At 49.4% G+C, this 22,862-nt stretch overlaps 1 protein-coding gene across 3 annotated transcripts in view; it reads left to right on the top strand.

Moving 5' to 3' along the window:
* CMKLR1 (chemerin chemokine-like receptor 1) overlaps positions 1–22,862 on the top strand; it is a 39,630-nt gene that overhangs the window by 4,952 nt on the left and 11,816 nt on the right. Inside the window, exon 1 of one of the 3 annotated variants that reach the window (XM_074972685.1) lies at positions 16,000–16,073. The exons of the other annotated variants lie outside the window; for them this stretch is intronic. The gene's annotated coding sequence lies outside the window, so the exon portion shown is untranslated. Of the gene's footprint in view, positions 1–15,999; positions 16,074–22,862 lie in introns of those variants that run through there. 3 annotated transcript variants of the gene reach the window in all.

Raw genomic sequence — 22,862 nt, 5'->3', positions numbered from 1 at the left:
AAGAGTGGTTTTGTCAGCCAGCAGCTTTCTGAGCCACAGTTAGCACATCTCAGTCAATCTGCCATCTTGGAATGCTTCCCCCAGGAAGGGCACTTCAAGGAGCTGCTCTGTGGAAAGCTAGTGCAATGTCTGGGAGCCATCCCCTGACCAGATCTTTGGAATAACTAGAGAGAACGGCCACCCAGAGAATCCTCTTCAGGTTTTCCCAGAGCCCTATGGGGCAGGCACAGGGCATTGGTTGTTCGGGAGATAACCCATGCAGTGGAGACATGATTGATAAAATTCATGGTTTCTATAGCTGACTGCCAACCCACCTCAATGTCTTAAGGGACGCCTAATGGGGTGTAACACTTAGTACCCCTGCTTTTATTTGAAATGGAAAATAAAATTAGATGGGATAAAAGCTCAGTATAACGTCAGATTAACCTGGAGAACTACCTCCCTCCTGATATTGCTCTGACAAATGTCCTGGTGAAAAATAAAGCAAAGAATTAGGCTCTTTGGAATAAAAATAGCCCTTCAGTTAGGTGCTCAGATACTACGGGGATGAATGCAGTATAAAACCGTAGGTGGCTGGTGTAGTTATACCAGGTAACAAACCCAAGAGCTATTAACCTTCAGACTTCGGGGCAAAGGCTGTTCAAGCCCTGGGTCAGGACGTGGATCATGCATCAAGGGAGAATAGTTCAGAATCAGCCAAGGAGGTGAAGCTGAGGACTAGGAAAAACTGGCTCCAACGACCTGAGCTGTGGATGTTTTTATCAACCTCGTTTCGATGAGGTGCAAGTCTTGAGAGCTGCCAAGAAAGTAATTATCTTTCCCATTTTCAGCACTGCTTTGGTTTGCATTTGCAGCCCTCACCTGTAAATTGTGCCAAGGCAGCATTATTCCTCTGGTTGTTTTAATCACACTTTAAGATCTTCCCCATGTATCTGCTGGAACAGTCCAGCCCTGTGATGGAAATAGGGCTGGATGATTTAAGGGGAACCCTAATGGGCTTTGAGGATGTTACAATGCCTGGCCTACAGCAGAATGTCTGGGAGGAAGAGCTGTGTGCTGAATGCTAATTAAACAGACACCACTATTGTTGGGAAGGTTTAGGACAAACTCTATTCACTGCATTGCCCGAGAAAGGTTAAATTTGCTTGAATAGGGTCAGATGTGTTCTCCTTGATTTGTCCGTGAAGGAGGAAGGACTGAGGCATGAGACAGGAGCGAATGGCTCCTGTGATATATTCCGCATACACTACATTCAGTAGAAAACAGCATTTTTTTAAAAAATCAGGGAGTCAGATTAACAAACCCAATCTAATTATGACTATTTAAAATGATCAGATTCTTTTCCCTCCCCAGTTATGGAGTGTCAGAGCAGAGGAGTGGGAACGAGCACTCCTGGGTTCCTTTCACAAGATCACCCCTGACACATTGTGTGGCCTTGGGCAAGTCACTTAACTGCTCCGTGCCTCAGTTTACCCATCTTTAAAAGAGTTATTATAGTACTGACCTGCCATCCCAGTGGCACTTTGAGGCTTAAGGTTTGGACAGCACTGCAAGTTCCTCTTCATCCCTCTTCTCTTTTCCACTTTTTCTCTCCCTTTCCATTTGTCTTTGTTTCTTTCTATCTTTGTCTTTTTAAAAACATCCATACAGCAGTTGGGGTAGTTTCTTGATACAGTGAAAAAAACACTTTCCTGTATGTTCTTACCACGTTCCTGAGAATCCTGATCGGATGGCACTATATGGGTGGGGACCCTCCCTTTCTGATGTTACCCACAAAATGCACCTTAAGGACACAAAAGAACTCGGATTAAGCTCGGCCCAGCTGCATGCACTCATTGTAGTGTCCACCACTGGGCCAAGATCTCAAAGAGCAGCTTGTCAGAGTTTGGTGCCCTCTGACCCAAACCTGGGACCTACCCTTGGCTTGGCTTGGTTTGAAGACCCAAACTCTGAACCCCAGGCTCAGCCCTATGTGGCTCTGAGCCCCACTTCCTCTTTGGCTCAGCCCCACCATAACTGAAATATGCCTACCGTAACTTCACTGTAGCCATGGAGTGCAGGAGCATTGTGGGTAGTCAGATGCAAATGAGCCCACTGAACAAAAACACATTGAACTGCCATGTTTAATGCTTGCTCACACATATAGTGTGGTTCTTTGTCACCGGCTAGTGGCTTGACTATTTAACGATGTTTATGAGTCTGCTGCTGCCTCTCAGCTAACGAACCTGGTCCTTAAACTCCGCCACTTTAATAACACTCCCTAGCTCTTATCTAGCGCTTTTCACCTGTAGTTCTCAAAGAGCTTTACAAAAGAGGTCAGCATCATTATCTCCATTTTACAGATTGGGAAACTGAGGCACAGAGTGGTGAAGTAACTTGCCCACTCTTGCCCAGAAGGCCAATGGCCAAGCCAGGAATAGAAACCAGGTCTCCTGAGTCCAAGTCCAGGGCTCTAGTCCCGAGGGAGTCTTTTACACCTGGAGATCCCAGCAGCAATCCCAGAGATGACTCAGCGGGGGTGTCATTCCAGGGGGTGGAGAACAGCTGCTTCCTTTGCCTTGGTGGGAGGTCTTTTTATTCCATGCATTACTTCAGACCCGCCAATGAGTGGGCAGAGCTCAATCCCACTTCTCTTTTATGGCCCTAAAATACATTTTATGGGTAACATCAGAAGGGGAGATTATTCCCCACTCCAATAATCCTCCTCCTCCCCCCCACCACCACAAAAAGCAGTGAAATAAAAACCAGCTGGTCAGAGAAGGCCGAATGACTGGGGTGAGAAGGTCACCAGATGCAGACAGGCGGCAGACGGAGTCGGCCCGCCCCGGCTCGCAATGCCTTCTGCATTCGTCGCCGCTGAACCTTCTGCTCTGGTTTGGAGGTATAGCTCCACTGAAAACAACCAGAGTGTAGGGGCTGATGCAGAAACGCACGCCCACGTTTTGCAGGGGCGCCTTGGCTTGCCAAATGGAAGCCTTATTTGAAAAATGTAGACCTTGCTCTCAAAGGGATTCTTTGCCTTCACAGCCAGGCCAAGCAGTCCTGGGGGGATTAACTTCCCCATGCTTTTCACACTAGGGCCCGCTTCTGTCTGTCTCCCATGCCCGCGGTGACGCCCTGGTTGTTCCCCGAGGAATGCCAATGGCTCCAAGCACTGAGCAGGCTCCTGCCCAGCCTCTGCAGTTGTGTGGAGGATGCAGTTTTCTCCTTCGAAGAAGGAAGTAACCCGTGTGTGTCTCTGCTGTGGTTGGGAGTGGTGGACAGAGTGCTCTCCTGTCGCTCTGTGAGTGTGACTGGATGGAAGGGGAGCTTTCTACACTTGTGTACCAGGCTGCTGGAGAGACCCAGAGCTGTGTGTTACCGGGCCAAACATCTCCCTCAGCAACAGTGAGCTTTGCTGGCGCTTAGACTGTGTCTCAGCTTCCCGCTGCACCCGGCTGTCGTCTCCTTGAGTCTTTCCTGGCCCGAACCTCACCTAGCAGGTCACAATTAGTGACCTCAGGCTCCCGAGGTCCTCAGAGATGTTTCTCTGCAATGAAAAGCCTCTACCCCTGTGCATTCCCAGTAGATATTAAGTTTGCTGCTCTGCTGAGTTAGTACATTGCAACTTATTAATTCAACTGGGGTAAATAGACCCTTCCCTTCAAGCACAGCACTGAATTGACTTGCAGGAAAAGTGGAACACTTCCGTAACACTTAAACCATACTCCTTTGTTGCCAGACACAATGGGGTCACAGCTCTGGGAATCCTGGCAGCATGTTATACCTGGCGTTTGGGGTCTTCGTGTATTGGGAGGGGTGGGCGAGAGGGGTGGGTTTTGTTTGTTGTGTGCTCTCCCTTGTTGGTGTGTCAGGGATAGGACTCCACAGGGGATGTGGGGAGCAGAGCTGTATGCAGCCTCGGCCTGGAACGGCAAACGTCCTTAGTCTGAGCTTCGCCGGCATTCACAAACCTCAGCCCCTGCTCCCTAAGTTGGTCTGGGATTGTGTCCCCACTGGGATACCACCCCCTTTTCGGGGTCCCTCCCTCAGTGCCCCCCAAAAGCTCCAGGACTGTAGAGATGAGGAGAGGAGATACTTGCTGAGGAGATGGGGTGGTTGAGAGGAGAAAGGACAGGGTCAATGGCATGGATTCCTCTGGAAGTTCCAGTTAGTGGAGTTATCAGTCTAGGTTACTTATATATCCCCACCACGCCCCTGTGAGGCAGGGCAGTGCTATCATCCCCATTGTACAGATGGTGAAACTGAGGCAGAGAACGTATGACTTGCACAACATCACAGTCTCCTGCGTCCAAGGGTCTCTCAGAAAATACCATCTGAGAAGTTTCTTGAGTAGCCTGGAAGGAATGGGTCAACCTTCCTCCTGCCTGAGATTTTGGGTTGGGGGCAATGTTAGCTCTCTTGTGAATAGGGCTAGTATTCTTCGTGATCTTTCCACGGGTGGATGGTGCTGTATGTCCAGTTTTGACAGAGGTGGGCTCCATCTGGGTTCTCACCGATTCACCTCCTTAAAAACACCTGCTTCCTTTGCCCAGTGGCTGCTGGGATGCAGTGATGGCCTTCAGAAAAGCATGCGGTAGGACTGTGTATCACAGGAGATGTTCCATTTGGTAGGATAAACAGCACTGGGATGGGGTCTGAGTTTGCTGTTACCACCCAAGAAAGAGATTGTGGAGTCACTGTAGATTGTTCTCTGAAAACAACTGCTCACTATTCAGCAACAGTCAACATTCCTAACAGAATGTTAGGAACTATTGGGAAAGAGACCGAAAATATCATATTCCCACTATCTAAATCCATGGTGCACCCACACCTTGAGTACTGTGCCCAGTTCTGGTCGCCCCATCTCAAAAAGAACAGAGTGGAACTGGAAAAGGTTCTGAGAAAGGCAACAAAGATGATCAAGGGTCTGGAGCGGCTTCCATATGAGGAGAGATTAAAAAGGTTAGGGGTGTTCGGCTTAGAGAATCGTTGACTGAGGGCCGATATGTTCAAATTCTATAAAATGATGAATGGGGTGGAGAAAGTGATTAGCGAAGTGTTATTTACCCTCTCCCACAATACAAAGCCCAGGGCTCACCCAATGAATTAATAGGCAGCAGGTTTAATACAAACAAGAGGAAGTACTTTTTCATACAACGCACAACTAACCTGTGGAACTCATTGCCATGTGATGGCCAAAAGTATAACTGGGTTCAAAAAAGAACTGGATAAGTTCAAGGGTAGATCATTCCATAATTGCCATGTTCTGTGCACTCCCCTCCCAACTCTGGAACCGGCCACTGTCAGAATCCAGATTCTGGACAAGATGGACCATCGTCTGACCCAGTACGGCATGTGTGATGGGATGTTCCCACCCAGCCATGTTCAGAGGTGTCACAGTTCTCACCATGGCACCTATTTTCATTCTTGTGGACAGTTTTTTAAAAATTGAAACAGAGACACCACATCCTATTGCGAAATATCACTTCCTCCTTGTTTTTTCTTTTTATTTTAGAAAGGAGAAGTGTTGACTTAGCTAAAAATCTATCAACTGTGTGTGCAGAAATTACAGAACCATGAGTCAGTTTCATATGTAACCCTAATTGTTCAGAAGTGCCGGACAGCTGTAATCCTGACTCAATTTGTATGTGGATTTAGAACTCTGAGATTACCCAATTGATCACACTCAGACCAGGTAAATATATCCCTATTTATAATCTAAATTCCTTCCTGATTATTCACAGCATTGCTTCTATCATTGGCTTGCTTGGATAGTGGGTGGGATCTAAGAGGGTACAAAGTGCAACAGTCAAATCCTGGGGAAATGCATTCTTTGCAGAGACTGTGCAGGGAAAGGTTTATGGCATTTGCTGTTACAAAGGGATGACAGGGAAACTCAACAGCATTGGCAGGCGCTGGTACTGCGGTGATGGTTCTGGAATGATTGAGGGGTGTTTTCCCCATCGTCGTTGTGAGAATGATTTTGCTGGTTAGTCGAGTTTCCCCAACTCAGATTCTTCAGAGTGTTTTTTCATCCTCTCTTTGTTATTCCAGCATCAGGGTCTCATTGTTAATGAATGATTAATTATAGAGGTAAAGTCTAATCCTGATGTGTGGGGATTTACATGCATCTAGTTCTGCAGCAGAAGGCTCCGTGCATGGAGCTAGCACACGGTGCATTGTACAGTCATCGCCTTGCATGTATTTTTCTGCTTGTGTGGGAGAAAGCTAGTTTGCTCACCCTGAAGTTTCTTACAGACTTTCGAAAGTAGGGCATAGAAGAGTCATTCTTTAGAATGAGAGAAGGTGGAGAAACCTCGCCAGAGAAGCTAGATTGGAATAGTTATTCTTTTTGATAGCACTGTCACATCTTCATCGGGGGTGGCTTGGCAGCCTTGGTTAAAGCAAAACCAGATAGGCGCGTGCCTTGGATCAAAAGCCCATCCTCAAAAGTCTCCAGAGCCTTGAGAATGTCCCACAATGTTTATTTTCATTTTCACAAGTGGTCCTGCGAGTTCTTTTGGAAGTTGTGGGACTCTTGAGTGAAAGCCTAACCCCGTGAGCTCTTCAGCCCAAGTTCAGGGCCAAAGTAGCTCAGAAATGCCTCGTTTCAACTGCCGGATGCTCAGCTGAGCTGAATCTCTACAGCTGGTGAGAGTCACTCATCACGGCGCTGGATCCTTGTCCAGGGGTGATCTGCTTAGTAATTAACACTAATGGAGAAGAGGGATGTGATGATCCCAGACTGAGGCTTGTAACACACACAGTTCTTTGCACTGGATTGGATCTGGATCATGGCATTTTGCCAAAGCCCTGGCTAGGGGGCAGCCTGCAGTCATCTTGACCCAAAAGGGACCCCAGGAAGCCAAATTTCTGCCCTAGTTCCGAGGATTGCTTAGACTGCTCCACCCCTCGCTGGCCAGCTCTGAAGGCGAGTCTGGAGGTGGGGATGATATGTCCCTCTCTCCTCTCCCAAATCCTGTGGGGGGGAATAGCATTTTAGAGGGGCATGGAAGGAGCAGCCTCTGCATTGCCTTGACAGCCAGGAGGCAAGTGTCCCCGTCCTTGTTTTGGATGATTGGAGAGACTTCTTATGCGCTCCTGCCCCACGCGCCCTAGAGCCAGGGACAGGCAGGCCTGCGGTGACAGTACGTAGCTCTTTGCCTTTCCAAAGCACTCTGTATAGACTTTGGGCGATTCCCAGTTTGCCTGAGTCATAAACCAAAGCAGGACTTCCAGATCTGGCCCCCAATCCTTGAGGATCCTTTCGGAGTGAATTGTAGTGGGGGGAGAATGCCGTAGCTCAGAGACCAGGGATGGCCAGGCAGCAGAAAGCACCGGAGTTCTAGGCCCGGCGAGTGAGTGGTGGGCCCACCCAGCAGAGGCGAGAGGCAGGGCATTGTTTTACCAGCCGCAGAAGGGTGGGGACTAGCGAGAGAACAGCAGAGCTTTTCTTTGCAGTGGTTTGGCAGCGGGAAGCCCCCCAGAGCAGCTGAGGAGGCTGCAGGCAGCTGGGAGATGCTCCCAGCTCAACTGAACTTCTCATGACTTGATTGTTCCTGGAGGGCCCAGCTCTCATGGGAATTTTTCACCTTGACAAATGGAGTCCGGGGGAGCTATACTGGGTGTCTGCTATAAAGGGAGACATCTCCCTCCCCCCCCACCAAACAGTGACAGCCACAGGAATCAGCCCCCAAGCAGCCAAAAATACCACAGAGGATAAAAAGGCCATTTTCTTTTTTAATTTCTTTCTCCTCTGTCTTGGACATCCCTGCATGGTTTGCAACAGACCCTGCTTCCGACTGCTCGCCTCAGTAGCCAGGATGCAGTGACGATATTGACTTGTGCTTGGCTCAGCCCCAGGGCAGGACTGAATTCCCCCTGGCTGCCCCTTCCAAATCTCCTGCAAGGCTGAAAGCCTGCGTGTAATTTCTTCGAGAAGAAGACTGGACTCAGTTCGTCACCTGAGCAATGATGTAGATGTGGTCAGGAAAATGGAAGCAGTCTGCATGCTGGTGCCGTTCCTTGCTAGCCTCACTGGAAGAGCTCGGAGGTCTGCACAGGGGCTGAGGCATGGGGGTGGGGGCATGCAGGTAGACAGGGAAAGAAAGGGGTATGTGGGCCGTGAAAATGGAATTGTGCCCACCCTTGCACGCAGCAATCTAAGGGGAGGGTGACTCACTTTGGCGTCTACATTGAACTAGCCCATATCCCCGGCCGGCTCTGGCTTGTTACTGCTTCCAGGTGCCATCAGGGTCCGTGCGAGCACATCCAGGTTTGCAGTGTTGCCTCCTGATCGCTCAGCGTTGTATACTCTCTTTGCGCTGTGTCAATAGTGATGCAAGGGACGGGGTGGCGGAGAATCAGGCACTTGCTCATGAACCATCGGGGGGCATTTCCTGACTTCACTGTCTCCAGATGTTCCTGTAAATGTCCCAGGCCAATGAGCCAGTTCGCTAGTGTTTCATAGAATTTGGATTTCATAGAATCTCAGGGTTGGAAGGAACCTCAGAAGGTCATCTAGTCCAACGCCCTGCTCAAAGCAGGGCCAATCCCCAATTTTTGCCCCAGATCCCTAAATGACCCCCTCAAGGACTGAACTCACAACCCTGGGTTTAGGAAGCTAGTTCTTGGGGAAGCAAACAAGCAGCCACGGCACTCCAGCACAGTGCCACCAAAGTCAGTCGGCATTTCCAAAGAATCCCTTTAGTGCGCCCGGAGCGCACCAGCGTGGTAGAACGTCACAACAGCTGGGCAGGGGTCTCGGTGAGCCGCGATTCCCAACGTGATGAAGCCACGACGGTGACCCAGGCTCTATGAGCATTTACACGGTTAGCTCCTGATCTAGAGGGCTGTCTGTGGGTGCTGCAGCGTTAGAAACCAGTGAGATGCAGAGAGCTCGGTAGGGCTCAAAGGGTTTTGAAATGGGAAATGAACAAGTTGTGGCTGAAATTTAAGAGGTTTGGTCTGGATAAGCTCTTAAAAATTGGCTGGTTTACCCAGACCTTTTTGGTTTAGGATTTTCAGATCAGGATCAAGGATTGTTGTTTTTCTGCAAGCTCTCCAGTGCCTCCTCACTTGGCCTGCGCAGCGTGGCCTAATGGCCCTGGCAGTAGATGTTCGTTTCTGCTGTTTCCTAACGAAGCCAGAGGTGCTGCAGAACAAACAGCAGCAGGAAGGCCCAGGTTCACAAGGCCCTTAAGCATGTCCCTGGCTTCGGCCCTGATCCTGCACCCTAGCAGTCAATGGGCGTTTTCTCGCTGACTTTAGTAGGAGCAGGACCGAGCTCTCTGAACCTGTCAGTTGCCTCATCTCATTGACTTCGGTGGTGCAACTTAACGTTAGGCACGTGCTGAAGTACCTTGCGGAATCAGGGCCTGTGACAAAGTAGCCACCCTAACCTGCCCCCTCCTGACTGGCTGTAGCATTGCAGTGCCTTTTGCCTCAGTTTCCTCCACCTTCTTTTAGCCTATTCCAGATGTAGCAGAGCTCTGGCCCTCCAACCAGGTCACTTTACAGCGTCCTGCCCCTTCCGGGTTCACAGAGCCCTTTATCCAAGTCCAGCACCAATGTATCCAACCCTTCCCCCGGGCTGGGCTCACCGGGCTGCCACCTCTGCACAGTGTCAATCTGCTGCTCTTGCTGCTCCCTGGTCCAATCAGTCCCTGCTCCAGGGGCTGGCACGCTCCTCCCTTTCCTCAAGGTTTCCGGCAGGCTCCAGATGGTTCAGGTTCCTACAGACAGGGCACTTCCCACCTGGTCTTCTCTCCCCAACTGAGCTCACGCAGCTCTTGCTGGAGACAGGCCCTGCTATCCCTCAGCTGGGCTTCATTTCTAATTCATCCTGGTCCACTCTCCAGCTTCTCCCCGGCTGGTTAATTGGTCTACCAGGCCCAAATTCCCCTTTCACAACCTCTGAGGTAATCACTGCATCGTGGGGCCCCAAAGAGTTAACCAGACTTTCTCAGCACCCACAGCTGCTGGAGTTCAGTTTCAGGTTTTTGGAGAAAGGCCCAATTGGTTTAGTCTCACTGAAAAGTTTGCCTGCATCTGGTATTTACTACATCCTTATTTACTTTATGGAGAAAGTAAATAAGGAAGTGTTTTTTATTCCTTCCCATAACACAAGAACTAGGGGTCACCAAATGAAATTAAGAGGCAGCAGGTTTAAAACAAGCAAAAGGAAGTATTTCTTCACACAACATAGTTTCTGCAGGATGTTGTGAAGGCCAAGACACTAACAGGGTTCAAAAAAGAACTAGATAAATTCATGGAGGATAGGACTATCAATGGCTATTAGCCAGGATGGGCAGGGATGGTGTCCCTAGCCTCTGTTTGCCAGGAGCTGGGAATGAGCGACAGGGGATGGATCACTGGACGATTCCCTGTTCTGTTCACTCCCTCTGGGGCACCTGGCGCTGTCCACTGTCGGAAGACGGTATACTGGGCTAGATGGACCTTTGGTCTGACCCAGTGTGGCCGTTCTTTTGATATATATGCTGATATTTACAGTTATACAGCACTGTAAGTGTGCAGAGCAGTGGACAATAAAATGAGCCCAAAGCTAAAACCCTGCTGCAGAGCAACTAGTGTCTAGCCAGACGAGCAGGTTAAAGAGCCCCAGACAACCACCTGGGATAAAGACAGAACAGACACCTGAGTTGCCAAGTTATGTCATTGGCATTTCAAGAGATCCATGGGTTGCTGGGGGGCAGGAGGGATTGCTTTCTTCTCACTGTAAAACGCTGTCCATTAGGGCATTTGTCCTTGCTCCAAAGCATCAGGCAGTGGCCCCTGGATGTGAAATCATACCAGACTTCTTGGGCCAATGGTTGGATTTAATACGGCGACTCTTTGGTTTTTATGACATTCAGAAATAAAAACTTTGGCAGCAAATCATTACTTGGGGTAGATCTGCAGGAGTTTATTTCTCTCGGAATGGGACTCCGTTAGCTCAGTCACCAGCAGATATCTGATCCCCAGCTGAGAGGATTCCTCGGACTCCGTATTTTCTAAGCATTGAAGCCTGCTCACTTTCTATGCTTGCCTCATAAGCCCTCGCCATCAGTGGGTTGACCCTGCCAGACTCTGAGCACTGTCTGCAGGATTTGGGACTGATGTTAGGTGCATTCGTGAAGGTAGCTGAGTGGCCAGAGTAGCACTAGCTCTGCCCTCCATGTAAATTGCTACAACCTAATTGCAGCAAAGACCGCTGGTGTTTGGAAGCAGAGTGGTCGCACCTACTTTCTGCAGCACGTGGTGGGGACTAAAATGACACTACGCTGGGGGGAGAGGCAGATACGCTGGAGGGTCAGGATAGGGTCCAGAGTGACCTTGACAAATGGGAGGATTGGGCCAAAAGAAATCTGATGAGGTTCAACAAGGACAAGTGCAGAGTCCTGCACTTAGGTCGGAAGAATCCCACCCACCGCTACAGGCTGGGGACCGACTGGCTAAGCGGCAGTTCTGCAGAAAAGGACCTAGGGGTTACAGTGGTCGAGAAGCTGGATATGAGTCAGCAGTGAGCCCTTGTTGCCAAGAAGGCTAATGGCATATTGGGCTGCATTAGTAGGAGCATTGCCAGCAGATCGACGGAAGTGATTCGTCCCTTCTGTTCGGCACTGGTGAGGCCACATCTGGAGTACTGCGTCCAGTTTTGGGTCCCCCACTATAGAAGAGATGTGGACAAATTGGAGAGAGTCACTAGGAGGCCGGTGAAGCACTGGAATGGGTTACCTAGGGAGGTGGTGAAATCTCCATCCTTAGAACTTTTTAAGGCCCGGCTTGACAAAGCCCTGGCTGGGATGATTTAATTGGGGTTGGTCCTGCTTTGAGCAGGGGGTTGGACTTTGACCTCCTGAGGTCTCTTCCAACCCTGATCTCTGATTCTTCTGTGAAAAGCAGCAACAATTTGCAGGAGAAAAAAGAGCATTTTATTGGCCTTTTTATTGGCTGCAGAATGCCAGGAGAGCCTAAAATTAATAGCAACCAGTATAAAAAAGAAGAAAAATGATAAAAAAAGAACTTTTACTATCTCAGAAACAGCCCTAGTCTCTCAGCCTTTCAGCACAGGGCAGACAGAAGCATAAGCATAAATTGCTTCTTTTCCCCCCCAGACTCCCAAGAATTTCCCCTTCTTTTACAATTAAATCTGTCAAATGAATATGGTGGAAATGGAAGCAAGAAAACAGAATTATGCCTCCATTAAATGGTTATTTTTAATGAGCCAAATGCTCAGCACCTTAATTTGCACTGAAGTCTATAGACCAAATCCAGGGTTCTTTACTCGGTTTGCCCGAGTCAGAGACTTAGTACAAGCTGAATAAAGAGCTCAGGATTTGGCCCACCAGAAACGTGCCCTTTGAACATGAAGTGTGAGCTATAGGCACATCTGCCATTCATGTCAGTGAGGCTACACTAGGGAGATGATAGTGGGCATTTGAAAGGACTGTCTTTCATAAGGCAAGTGAGAATCCTAGGCCCCAAGGCTTGGAAAGAGTTGTAAAATATGGAGTAAATAAGGGAACACCCAGAGGACAGCTGCCTATGTACATCAGAATGAGAGAAGCTATAGAACTAAAGGCAGTATGGTTCAGAGGTTAGGGTGCTGGGCTAGTCCACTGTGTGGTGTTAGGCAAATCGCTTAAACACTGTGCTTCTGTTTCTCTCTCTGTGGGATGGAGACTGTGATGGTTGGGACTTCCCTTCTGGGATGCCACCTGATGTACTGGGATTTCACTGAGCCTCTCTTGCTCAACCAGCCAAGGTTCACTGTCCCTGCTTTGCTGAATTTGGCTCTCCGGCCTCTTGCAGCACACACACAGATAGGGCCACACCCTGCTGCAGACGCAGACTGAAGTCAGCTCTGTGTGAAAGGACTCCCCCAGCACTCATGTGCACACCCTTTTTGGGAGATAAACCCAGACTGTCTTGCACTGTATAGAAAAATCTGCACAGCGCAAGCTCATAAAAATCCGCCCTCTTCCTCAATGTGAAGAGGGATGTGCACAAATTCTTGCCCCCCCCAGTTAGAAATGACATACACTGGGTTTTAATATAAACAAGAAATAAGTTCATTAACTACAAAGGGTGAATTTTAAGTGGTTCAAGGGATAGCAAACAGACAAAGCAGATTACCTTAGTAAATAAACAAAAACCGCAGATTGATCTTAACACACTAGATAGGCAGGATACAAATTAACAAATTCTCACCCTGAGTGATACAAAGGTGGTGGATTCTTAAGGCACAAGTAGCCTTGGCTTTCCCAGGTTTTCTTACACAAGCTAAAGATCTTAGCCTGGGACCATCACTTCCCACAGTTCAGTCTTTGTTCCTCAGGTGATTTCAGGTGCGTTGTTGTAGGGAGAGTGAGGACCCCTCATGTTGTTATTGTCCCTCTTTTATATCTTCCCCCCACTTTCTGGAAAGCTTTTTTGCTGTGACCTGTGTCAAACAGTTCCCATTGTGTAGAGCTATCTCTGAGAGGTTTCTATTGTACACTGTTTCTGGGGTGGTCCTTGTGCTTGTGTGCATTTCTTCAGTCAGCCACTAACATTGTTTGGCCTCATCCAACGTAGCCCATTTGAAATACAGAGACATGGTCAATATTCCCAGCTTCAGATACAGAAATGATACAGGCATACAAATTCGACAAACACATTCAGTAAATTATAACCTTTCCAATGATATCTGACAAGACCCATCTTGCATAAAGTATAACTTAGTTATACCATAGTCCTATCGTAACCACATTTCCATAAAGCATCTGGGGTGTCATGTCACAGAGACAAGGATACTTCCCAAGCATTGGAAAGCCCCTGGAGATTCTTGGAGGGGAAGCACTGGGCAGACATTCTTATGACACCGTTTTAGACTGACGTGTGAGTGAAATGTGGTACCACGCGAACTGTGGGGGCCCAGTTCCACTAGGCATAGGAACCAGCTCTTCACATTGTGTCCGTCTCTGGGACTGCACCAGAATCATTACTTTCTAAAGGACTGGACGCTTCAGCCCACTTCCAGAAGGTCCTGGGCTGTAACGTTAGGGTCCAGATTGGGCCCCTCCAAAGTCCAAGGGATGCTCAGAGCCACAGGTTGGGTTCTGGCCCAGCTCTGCCCACTATTTGTGTTCTCATTTGTCTGTGCAGTGCTGGGCTCTGTCTGAAACGAGAAGCCCAGGTCACCACAGTAACCATGAGCATGCTATTTTCAGCCTGAATGGACCCCTCCCCTCCGTGCTCCTCACTCCAAGAGAGAGCCCGGCGTGTAAGAGTCACCGCTGTAGCAGGAACCTCTCTCAGAGCAAAATGGCTGCCCCAGTGTTTAGAAACAGGGACGGCGCAGTGCATGGAAAGCATCGCCGTCTCATAGATGCATGTACGGCCTTTGTTACGCGATCACACCAATGGTTATTCCCCAACACCGGCTCTCCGTTGTCTACAGCGTGTTGTCAGTTGGTTTGACTGCTAGCCACCGTTTCCCAATGCTCTGGGTCAATAACACCTTGTCTAAAACCTCTTTTGGGGCATATTCCTTTTGCCCGCCTTCTGCCCTGCTCCCCCCTGCTGGTTCACCCTAGGGCAATCGTTTCAATATATGCTGTTCCCAGAATCTACCTGTCCGTCTAGGTGCATCTTCGTCAGTATGGCCTGTCCGGCAATGAGAGGAGATCCCTGACCTGCTCTCTGGACAAAGAATTGCAATGCAGGAAGGGCTGGGAGAGGCTGTCTAACTCTCGCGTATTGCCTACTCCTTCCTTAGAATGAGTCCATAGGCTTCTAGCGGTAGGGGCCTGAATGGTTACAACGCACAGAGGCGTCACACGCAAGGGACGCTGGGATATTCCAGGATGAATCAGTTCCAGAACGCAGATCTGGTTCCAGAACGCAGTTCCAGAACGCAGGTGCTGGGACTGTCCCGTCTGGGTCTACCCCTTTGGCAATGACTGATGCAGCGTGGGGATGGACAAGCCATTGCTGAGATTTGGCACCGGCAGCCAAATCTCCCATCCGTGTTGTGTGTGTATTACGGGCACCTGCGTGGGTGAGCTGCCAGAGCTCACATTGGTGCCTGCATCGTTATTCACCTCCCTGACTTGCTGAAGTCTCCTGGGAGTTTCAACACGTGTTTCTCTCATTGAGCGCTGGACTCTGTCTCCAGGGAGGGAGCGTTACACGTAGCATCCGCGGCGTACCCCATGGCATCACAGCACAGGGCAGAGTTTATTGCACCTGCGATCCGAACCGTGTTTGAGGTTAAACAACAGGGCTATTTCCTCGCAGCTTGCAAGCTCCCCCGAGAGAGGAATACTTGCTCCATCTGTGAGCCTGGCAGTGGGGAGCGCTGCTCACTGACTGGTGTTCATCCAGGGATGTTCAAAACAACCACCAACCCTGACGTCTTTCCAGCTGGCAGACGGGAGGGTTGGGAGGATCGAGAAGTGCTCAGTGGCTGCTGGCTGCGGCTGCACTTGGAGACGGGTGGGGCTGGCTGGTTCTCCCTTCGCTAGCAAGTGTTCCCGGGCAGGGAGCATATGGAGATTTAAAGCCTCCCAAATCAGAGCCGGGCGCAGCGTCAGGACCTGCTCTGCCTAGATAAATTGAACGAGTCCTATTTTGTGCCTCCCTCGTAAATCAGGTCCTCCGTGGGCGAGATGGGCTTTCCAAGGCTGCCTTGTTCATTTATTGTTGATGTTTGCAGAGGCCCGGTTGCTAGTTCCGGAGTGAGTTCGTTGCCACCAGAGCAATCTAATTATGGGTTGGAGTCAGCCGGCAAGGGGGCCAAGAAAGGGTGGCTCTCCAGCTGTTGGGTGGGCCGGCCGAGCAGCCAGGCCGGGTGAGGAGAGCCAGAGCTGCCTTAATCAGAGTCCCCTCTGGGTCCCTGGGGCCTAGGACTAGACGGGGAGCAGCTCTCTGGCAGAGGTGCAGGGAAGGAGACCGAGTGCTGGGTGGGCTGTGAAGAGAACCACAGCACTGAGCTCCTGCAGCTGGAATGCGAGAGAGAAACTGCAGCGGGGGTGAGGGGGTCCTTCTCCTCCCATGCAGCGGCCGCAGCACAGAGGCAGGGGAGCACCTGGCCAGCCTGCGAGCAGGTACGGCTTCAGCACACCTAACCAGCACGTGCCTTTGAGTTGGGTGAAGTCAGAGGAGTGGGATGGTGCTGGGGAAGTGCGGTGGTTCGGACACAGCCTGGCAGGCAGGAGCCCAGGGCGCTCTCCTGGATCCTGACACTGACTCGCTGTGTGAGTTTGGGCAGATCTCAGCACCTCAGTTTCCCCATCTGGAGAAGGGGATGGTGAGACTCACCCCCCGGCTTTGAGGTGCTCAGACCAAAAGGGCTTGGTGCAAAGTGCAGTTGTTATTTGTTTGGCTGGCCCAAAGTGCTCATTATCTTCGGTCTTTCCCTCTGCGTTTCTCCTGCCTGCTGGGTCATTTGCGACGGGGGTGGAGACAAGCAGCCATTATTTCAACAGCGTGAAACTAAGAGACTCATGGGGCCCTAAAGTCTCCACTAACCATGGTGCATTGGAGCCTGATTCTTTCCCATCGCTCTCAGCTCTCTCATCAGCCAATTCCCCCTTCTCCAGTGCCCTCCCTTCCATAGGACCATGCTCTCTGCTCCTTGGCCATGAGATTTTCTGCCACTTACCTATCTCTCAGAGGCGGGTGTGTCCCCTGACACCTGTGTGCAATCCCTTGTGGTCACAGCCCCCAGACTGAGAGCTCATGGCCTAACTAATATGATTAGCCCCTAGTCCAGCAATTGGGTCTGTGGGAGTGGTCCCTTGTGGGTCCAATGGGAGGACTGGAGCCTTCGATTTGCTGGTGGAGAGGTGGTGAAATGAAGCAGAACTGGGCAGGCATTCAAACTCCACTGGCTCAGTGAGCCTTGAAGGACCAGAGTTTAGATAACACGCGACCCTCACAGAGTGACAGTCAGGTCTTGTTTTCATACTCAGTATTGATAATTACTGCAATATGCGACTGGATAAGGGACTGAAACATACAACACTGATGTCAATGCGTCTGAGTGCCCCCAATAAAGCAGCAGCCTTCCCTAAGTTCTTTGCATCCCCCAGACCGGCAGATGTGACCGAAGCAGGTAGGAAACGCTCCCCATCTCTCATTCCTTTGCTTTTAATCTCCTACGTGTTCTTCAGGGGGCTGCACAGTGGCCTCGGAGGACTGTGGCATTGCACGGGGACCGGAGTGGAATACTCACCAGTCAGTGTTGAGCTCTGAGCCTGGCAGAGGAAATCGGGAGTTGCAGGGTTTAATTAATGCCTGGTTCAGGTACTTCTTGGAAGGGAAACAGCCACTGCCTGCCTGCTGGTCGCTGATGCTGGAGCATCAGGACGGAGCAGTTTGGAAGGCAGGGGGCGGGTGCAGGCAGGGCCCATGTGACAGCCCAGCTGTTTAGGAAGGACAGGTGGACTTTGTTCGTGAAACACTGGCCATTTTCCTACTTGGCCCCGCTGAGCTCCCCTACCACAATGGGCAGGATTTCAAGGGAACATCCTTATTTTCCTCTCTCACTGCCCCTATTTACAGCTGTCAAGCTAGAAATGGGTCTGCCTCAGACCCCCCACCCAAACTTTGGACCTGGAACTCAATATGAATGTTGGAACTCAAGCCACTGGCTGCTTGAACACCAGGACTAAGCACTGTGAGCTTTGGACCCATATCTCCCTAAAGAGGGCACTTATATTGCCCTGGTCACTGCAGTAGCTTAGCTCTGCACCCCTGTGCATTGGGGAAGCCTTACCATCCCCGGGTTCTAGGCAGGGATCTGAGGCACAGAGAACATAAGAATGGCCATAGTGGGTCAGACCAAAGGTCCATCCAGCTCAGTATCCTGTCTATTGACGGTGGCCAATGCCAGGTGCCCCAGAGGGAGTGAATCTAACAGGTAATGATCAAGTGATCTCTCTCCTGCCATCCATCTCCACCCTCTGACAAACAGAGGCTAGGGATACCATTCCTTACCCATCCTGGCTAATAGCCATTAATGGACTTAACCTCCAGAAATTTATCCAGTTTTCTTTTAAACCCTGTTATAGTCCTAGGCTTCACAACCTCCTCAGGCAAGGAGTTCCACAGGTTGACTGTGTGCTGCGTGAAGAAGAACTTCCTTTTATTTGTTTTAAACCTGCTGCCCATTAATTTAATTTGGTGGCCCCTAGTTCTTATATTATGGGAACAAGTAAATAACTTTTCCTTATTCACTTTCTCCACACCACTCATGATTTTATAGACCTCTATCATATCCCCCCTTAGTCTCCTCTTTTCCAAGTTATGTAACATAACTCATTAGAACAGTCGATGGGAGAGCCAGGAATTGAGCTCACCTCTCCTAAGTCCCAGCCCAGAGCTCTAAGCACAAGGACATCCTTCCCGTCTCTGGCCTGTCTATTTGATCTATCTTGGGCCCCATGCTGCTCAGTGTCTATTTAGCTATCAATATGCCATTCATGTCCAGAGTGCTGAAGGACCCATCTCTATTTCACATGTTGGCCCAGCCGTCAGAAAGCTGCTCACACACTTCACTTCCAACACAACACAGGGGTGCAGTTAGCTGGAGACTTCACAATTCGATTCTCCTGTGGTCGTTCGACACCGAGGCTGGGAAGGACAGGGACAGTCGCGAAGGTGGAAAACAATGGGAGAAAGAATTTTCCAAACTTTTTGGTGTCTCAGAGAAGGTTCATGTCAAGTTCTGGGCAAAGATTCGGGTCGGTGCTTGTTTGACCCACACCCATTTAGCTCCTGTCTATCCCTTTCCACAAGCCAAGGCCTTGACGCAGTCGGCAATGTGGGACAAAGACCCAAAAGCAAGGGACACATACAAACTATTTCTGACCAAAATGTAAGTTGTTGTGGGGCTCATTCCTTTAGAGTCTCTCATCTCGGCGCCACAGCTCTGCTTCTCAGATGTGTGACGCATGGCTAGAAAGGGTTAAACTTCCTGCAAAATAAATAACCCGCAAAAGACATGTGGGGAGATAATGTTTGTGGTTTTGTGGATTTACATTTGTATGAGTAGGGTCCACAATGTAATCAACAGTCCCTGTCTATGCTATATCCCTATAATTCAGAGGTCAAAAGAACATCCTGTCATTTAAATGAATTGTAAACACAGGATATCTCAGTATTCATCTCTCTTTTACATGTATAGCAAATCATCTGTGAATGGTGGAGGAACAAGCAAATTGCCTTATGTTAATTCTATAGCTAAGTACCAGTGATGGACCTCCTTCAAAGTCATCCTAATTACCTTTTGAACTCCAACTTGTCAAAAGACATGCAATTGTATAAAAGATGCTTGGGTCCTGATTCTGTCATCTCAGATCAGCTTAGGCTTCATCAGGGGAAGTTTGAGTCACAAGACTGAGGTCCCAGTTATGCTGGGATGCCCTGAATATGAGATTTGGACATTGGACTATAACCTATGAACTATTTCTGAAAGAACTCTTAGCAACTGCAAAGCTCACCATCTCTGCTCTGAATCTGCTCCCACGTGAATTGAACTCATATCTGTATGTATATTGATCTTTTAACAATACTCTCTCTTTTGCTTTCTAATAAAGTTTAGTTTAGTTAATAAGAATTGGCTGTATTTGAGTAAGATCTGGAATATTCATTAACCTGGGAGGTGATGTGTCCGATCCTTTGGGATTGGTAGGACCTTTTCTTTTATAGGATGAAATAAGATTTTCAGAAACCATCATATTTGACTTAGGTACCTGGATGGAGGCCTGAGGCTGGATCACTTTAAGGGAACTGTGTTGTTTGGACTTCTGAGTAACCAGTGAGGTAATAAAGAAGCTGTTTTAGCCTGGCTTGGTAAATCTAAGTATTGGAATGTCCACCAGTTTTGGGGGATTGTCTGCCCCATTCTTTGCAGTTCACCCTAATGGAGTAACCACAGCTGGCTCCCCATTAGGACCCCGGGCACAGTACGGCGGTAATTTTAGGACACCGAATGTGCGTGGCGTTCTGGCCCTACACTAATAGAGGCGTCTCCATCCATGCCGCACAGATTCTGCTCGGAGAGCCGGGTTTTATATCCTTGCTTCACTGCTAGGATTGCAAACATTCCTTCCATAGAGCCATGATGCTGAGCACATAAATCAGCCATATGCAGGCACTGTGCAGCCTTATCTCTGCTCTGGAAAGGAATGATTTTAGAAAACAAACGGAGTGGCGGGTTGAGTGTATCGGGAAAGATAAACAGGCTTTCTCTGAGAACTGCTTGGTGGCTGGTTCCTGGTGGAGTGAAGGGATGGTGGGAGAAGATGTCACAGAATATAATGTGACCCACTGCTCTTAGGCCGGGTTTCCTAGACCTGGGTGTGAGTTCCATCACTGAGCTCGGGGCTGAGGGACCAGCTCCTGTAGAAAGGAACCTGTCCCCCGGGCAAACCTTTCTGAGGGTTGTAACAAATCGGGATGCCCCTATCCCAGGTTATTTGTCCTCGGAGATGGTCCCAAAATAACACCCCTGCCCCAGGTTTAAACACCCTAGAGCTTTGGGGGAGAATAAATTCCTACCTGGGTCTGCACTGATGCCGAGCCTTTCCCTCTGTCATGGGTCAAACTGCAGATCTCATCACCCTCTAACTTTCAAGTTGTCCCCTCTTATTTCACATCTTCCCCTGCACTTGTGGGCTCTCTATTTAATATATTCCCTCCCCCCGCCCCTACCCATCTTATCTCTCTGCACAGCTTCCTGTTTGCAGGCAGGCTTTGCTCAATTCCCCTTTCCAGGCTTAGCTATTAGGAGAGAGATCAACTGGAAGGAAAGGCAGTTGCAGAGTGGAAAGACAGTCCCCAGGGAAGTGGTGGAGGCGACCCTCTCCCTGCAAGGGATAGTGAGAAGGCATTGGCGGGAAGGATGCAGGTGACCTGCCAATTGCATGGGCTGAGGTTAGGTTACCCAAGTGGTCAGTCTTTGATTCATGGCTTCTTCCCTTATGGGAGTTCAGCGTAAAAGGGCCCTGACTTTGCAAGATGCAAGGCTCAACTCTTGAGGCTTTTTCCAGCTAGAGCACTGACATGTGGGGCATGGAGCTGAGCCCAGATGATGGGCTGAGGAGTAGCCCAAGAGGGGCAGAAGAATCATTTGTTTGTTTGGCCTTTTAGTTAGACTTACCCTGGCAGGGGACCTGGCTGGAGGACGAGGCCCCAGAAGTTGCAGAGTGATGCAGAACCAGAATGGCAGACAATAGGGGGCGCTAGAGTAGAAGAACCTCTGCAATGCCTTAAGGGTTTAAGGGGGTGCTCCTGGGTAAGCCCCTCCCAATACCATTAGGCTTAACTTTGAGCATGTGTTTGCATCCCATTCAAATTGAGCATGTATGTAAGTGCTTTCCTGAATAGGGATATTTTCCCAAATCAAGGCCATCGATCCTACAGCCTCAAGAAGTTTGAGTCATTTGGCTGATGGTCATTTAACCCTTGGGAACATCCATTCCAATATTCCGCAGCAAGGGTTCTTAACACAGTAATAGTGTCAGTGCAACATATTGTTCTTTTACTGCAGTATTTCCCTTAATAAGGGAGCATCTGATCTTTCGGTGCTTCTATATCCCTGAACAATTATCCCTGTCAGAGGTTTGCCTGTTGTTAATATAAACATAACTCCTGTTGTTAATCAACTGCATTGCCAGGGATACGAATAAAAGGAATCATTACAGAGGATGAGATTATTGCTGGAAACTCCGGGTCTGCTGTTTTAATGTATAAATGATATAATTGAAGCATCAATGACAGAAAAGTCTGAGCCAGTGGGTGTGAGAGAAGGAGCAACTTCCAGGCCCAAGGCCGACGACAAAACTATTTTCAGGCCCATGTCTGCTCCAGCCATGTCTCTGGCTGTCTTTTATTAATGCTGGCAGAAGCACAGGAGGTTGGCAGGACTCCACTAACCAAATGTTCCCCAAACATCTGTCTGCGATTTCCATTACTCGCAGAACTGGACTGGTCCCTCAGCCAATTTCATGTCTGCCAGCAAAACTTGTGAACATGCAAAATCTGGCTCGAACGTCAGTACTCTGTGGGCAGATTTTTCCAGTCTGTGGGTGGAAGGCTGGGTCTGTGGTTGCAGATGTCGGATGGAGAGGATTACGGAGAGGAGCCGTGAGATTAGCTCTGTGATACTGCTGGTTATGAGAAAAGGAAAAAACTGAAGTAGAAGAAATGTCTAACAGGCTCACGAGTGAAGCTCAGGTCGCAAAATACCGCGGGGCTGACCCCAGAGTGCTTTACTTGGTGTTTCCCCAGTATTCAGTCAAGGGCTCCTGCTGAAATCCACAGGAGTTTGTCTAGGTAAGGAACTCAGTCTTGGTACAGCTATCAGGATTTAGCCTGGGGTTAGGGACAGATCCAGACTGTCATTGTCCTCAGCGCCTGTGGATCAGGCCTTTAACTAGCCATGTGCCTTGCTTGAGATCCATCGTTCAATAAAGCACCAGAATTGCGGGGCTGAGGGGATCTGCTGGACGGGCAGCTCTGGAGGTGGAGGTCCTCTCTCTGCAGACACGCACCGCCGGGCAGCACAAGTTTCTCTCACACCCGCGGGCTGGTGCTCGGCCGGGAAATCAGATTTCGGCTGGGCAAAAATGGGGGTCACCTGTTGGCAGGAAAAATAGACTTTCTCCGTTTCGAAAGCTCAGACTATGGAGACAGCATTGTCGTAAAGGCTCTGGGGAGTGCCCCAAAGCAGCATTTCGCTGTCAGTGAAGAATTTGCCCACACAGCTCAGCCCGGAGTTGCTCTTGCCTTTCCGCACGCTTTCCCTAAGATGCATGTCAGGAGACGCTGATTGCCCTGAAGTGGTTTCTCTCCTTCCCCATGGCCAGATTCTGCCCTTACCTTTGCCA

The sequence above is a fragment of the Natator depressus genome, chromosome 15 (assembly GCF_965152275.1).
Source record: "Natator depressus isolate rNatDep1 chromosome 15, rNatDep2.hap1, whole genome shotgun sequence".
In the NCBI taxonomy this organism is placed as follows: Eukaryota; Metazoa; Chordata; order Testudines; family Cheloniidae; genus Natator; species Natator depressus.
The sequence above is the reverse complement of the archived record's forward strand: the minus strand, read 5'-3'. Positions and strand labels throughout refer to the sequence as shown.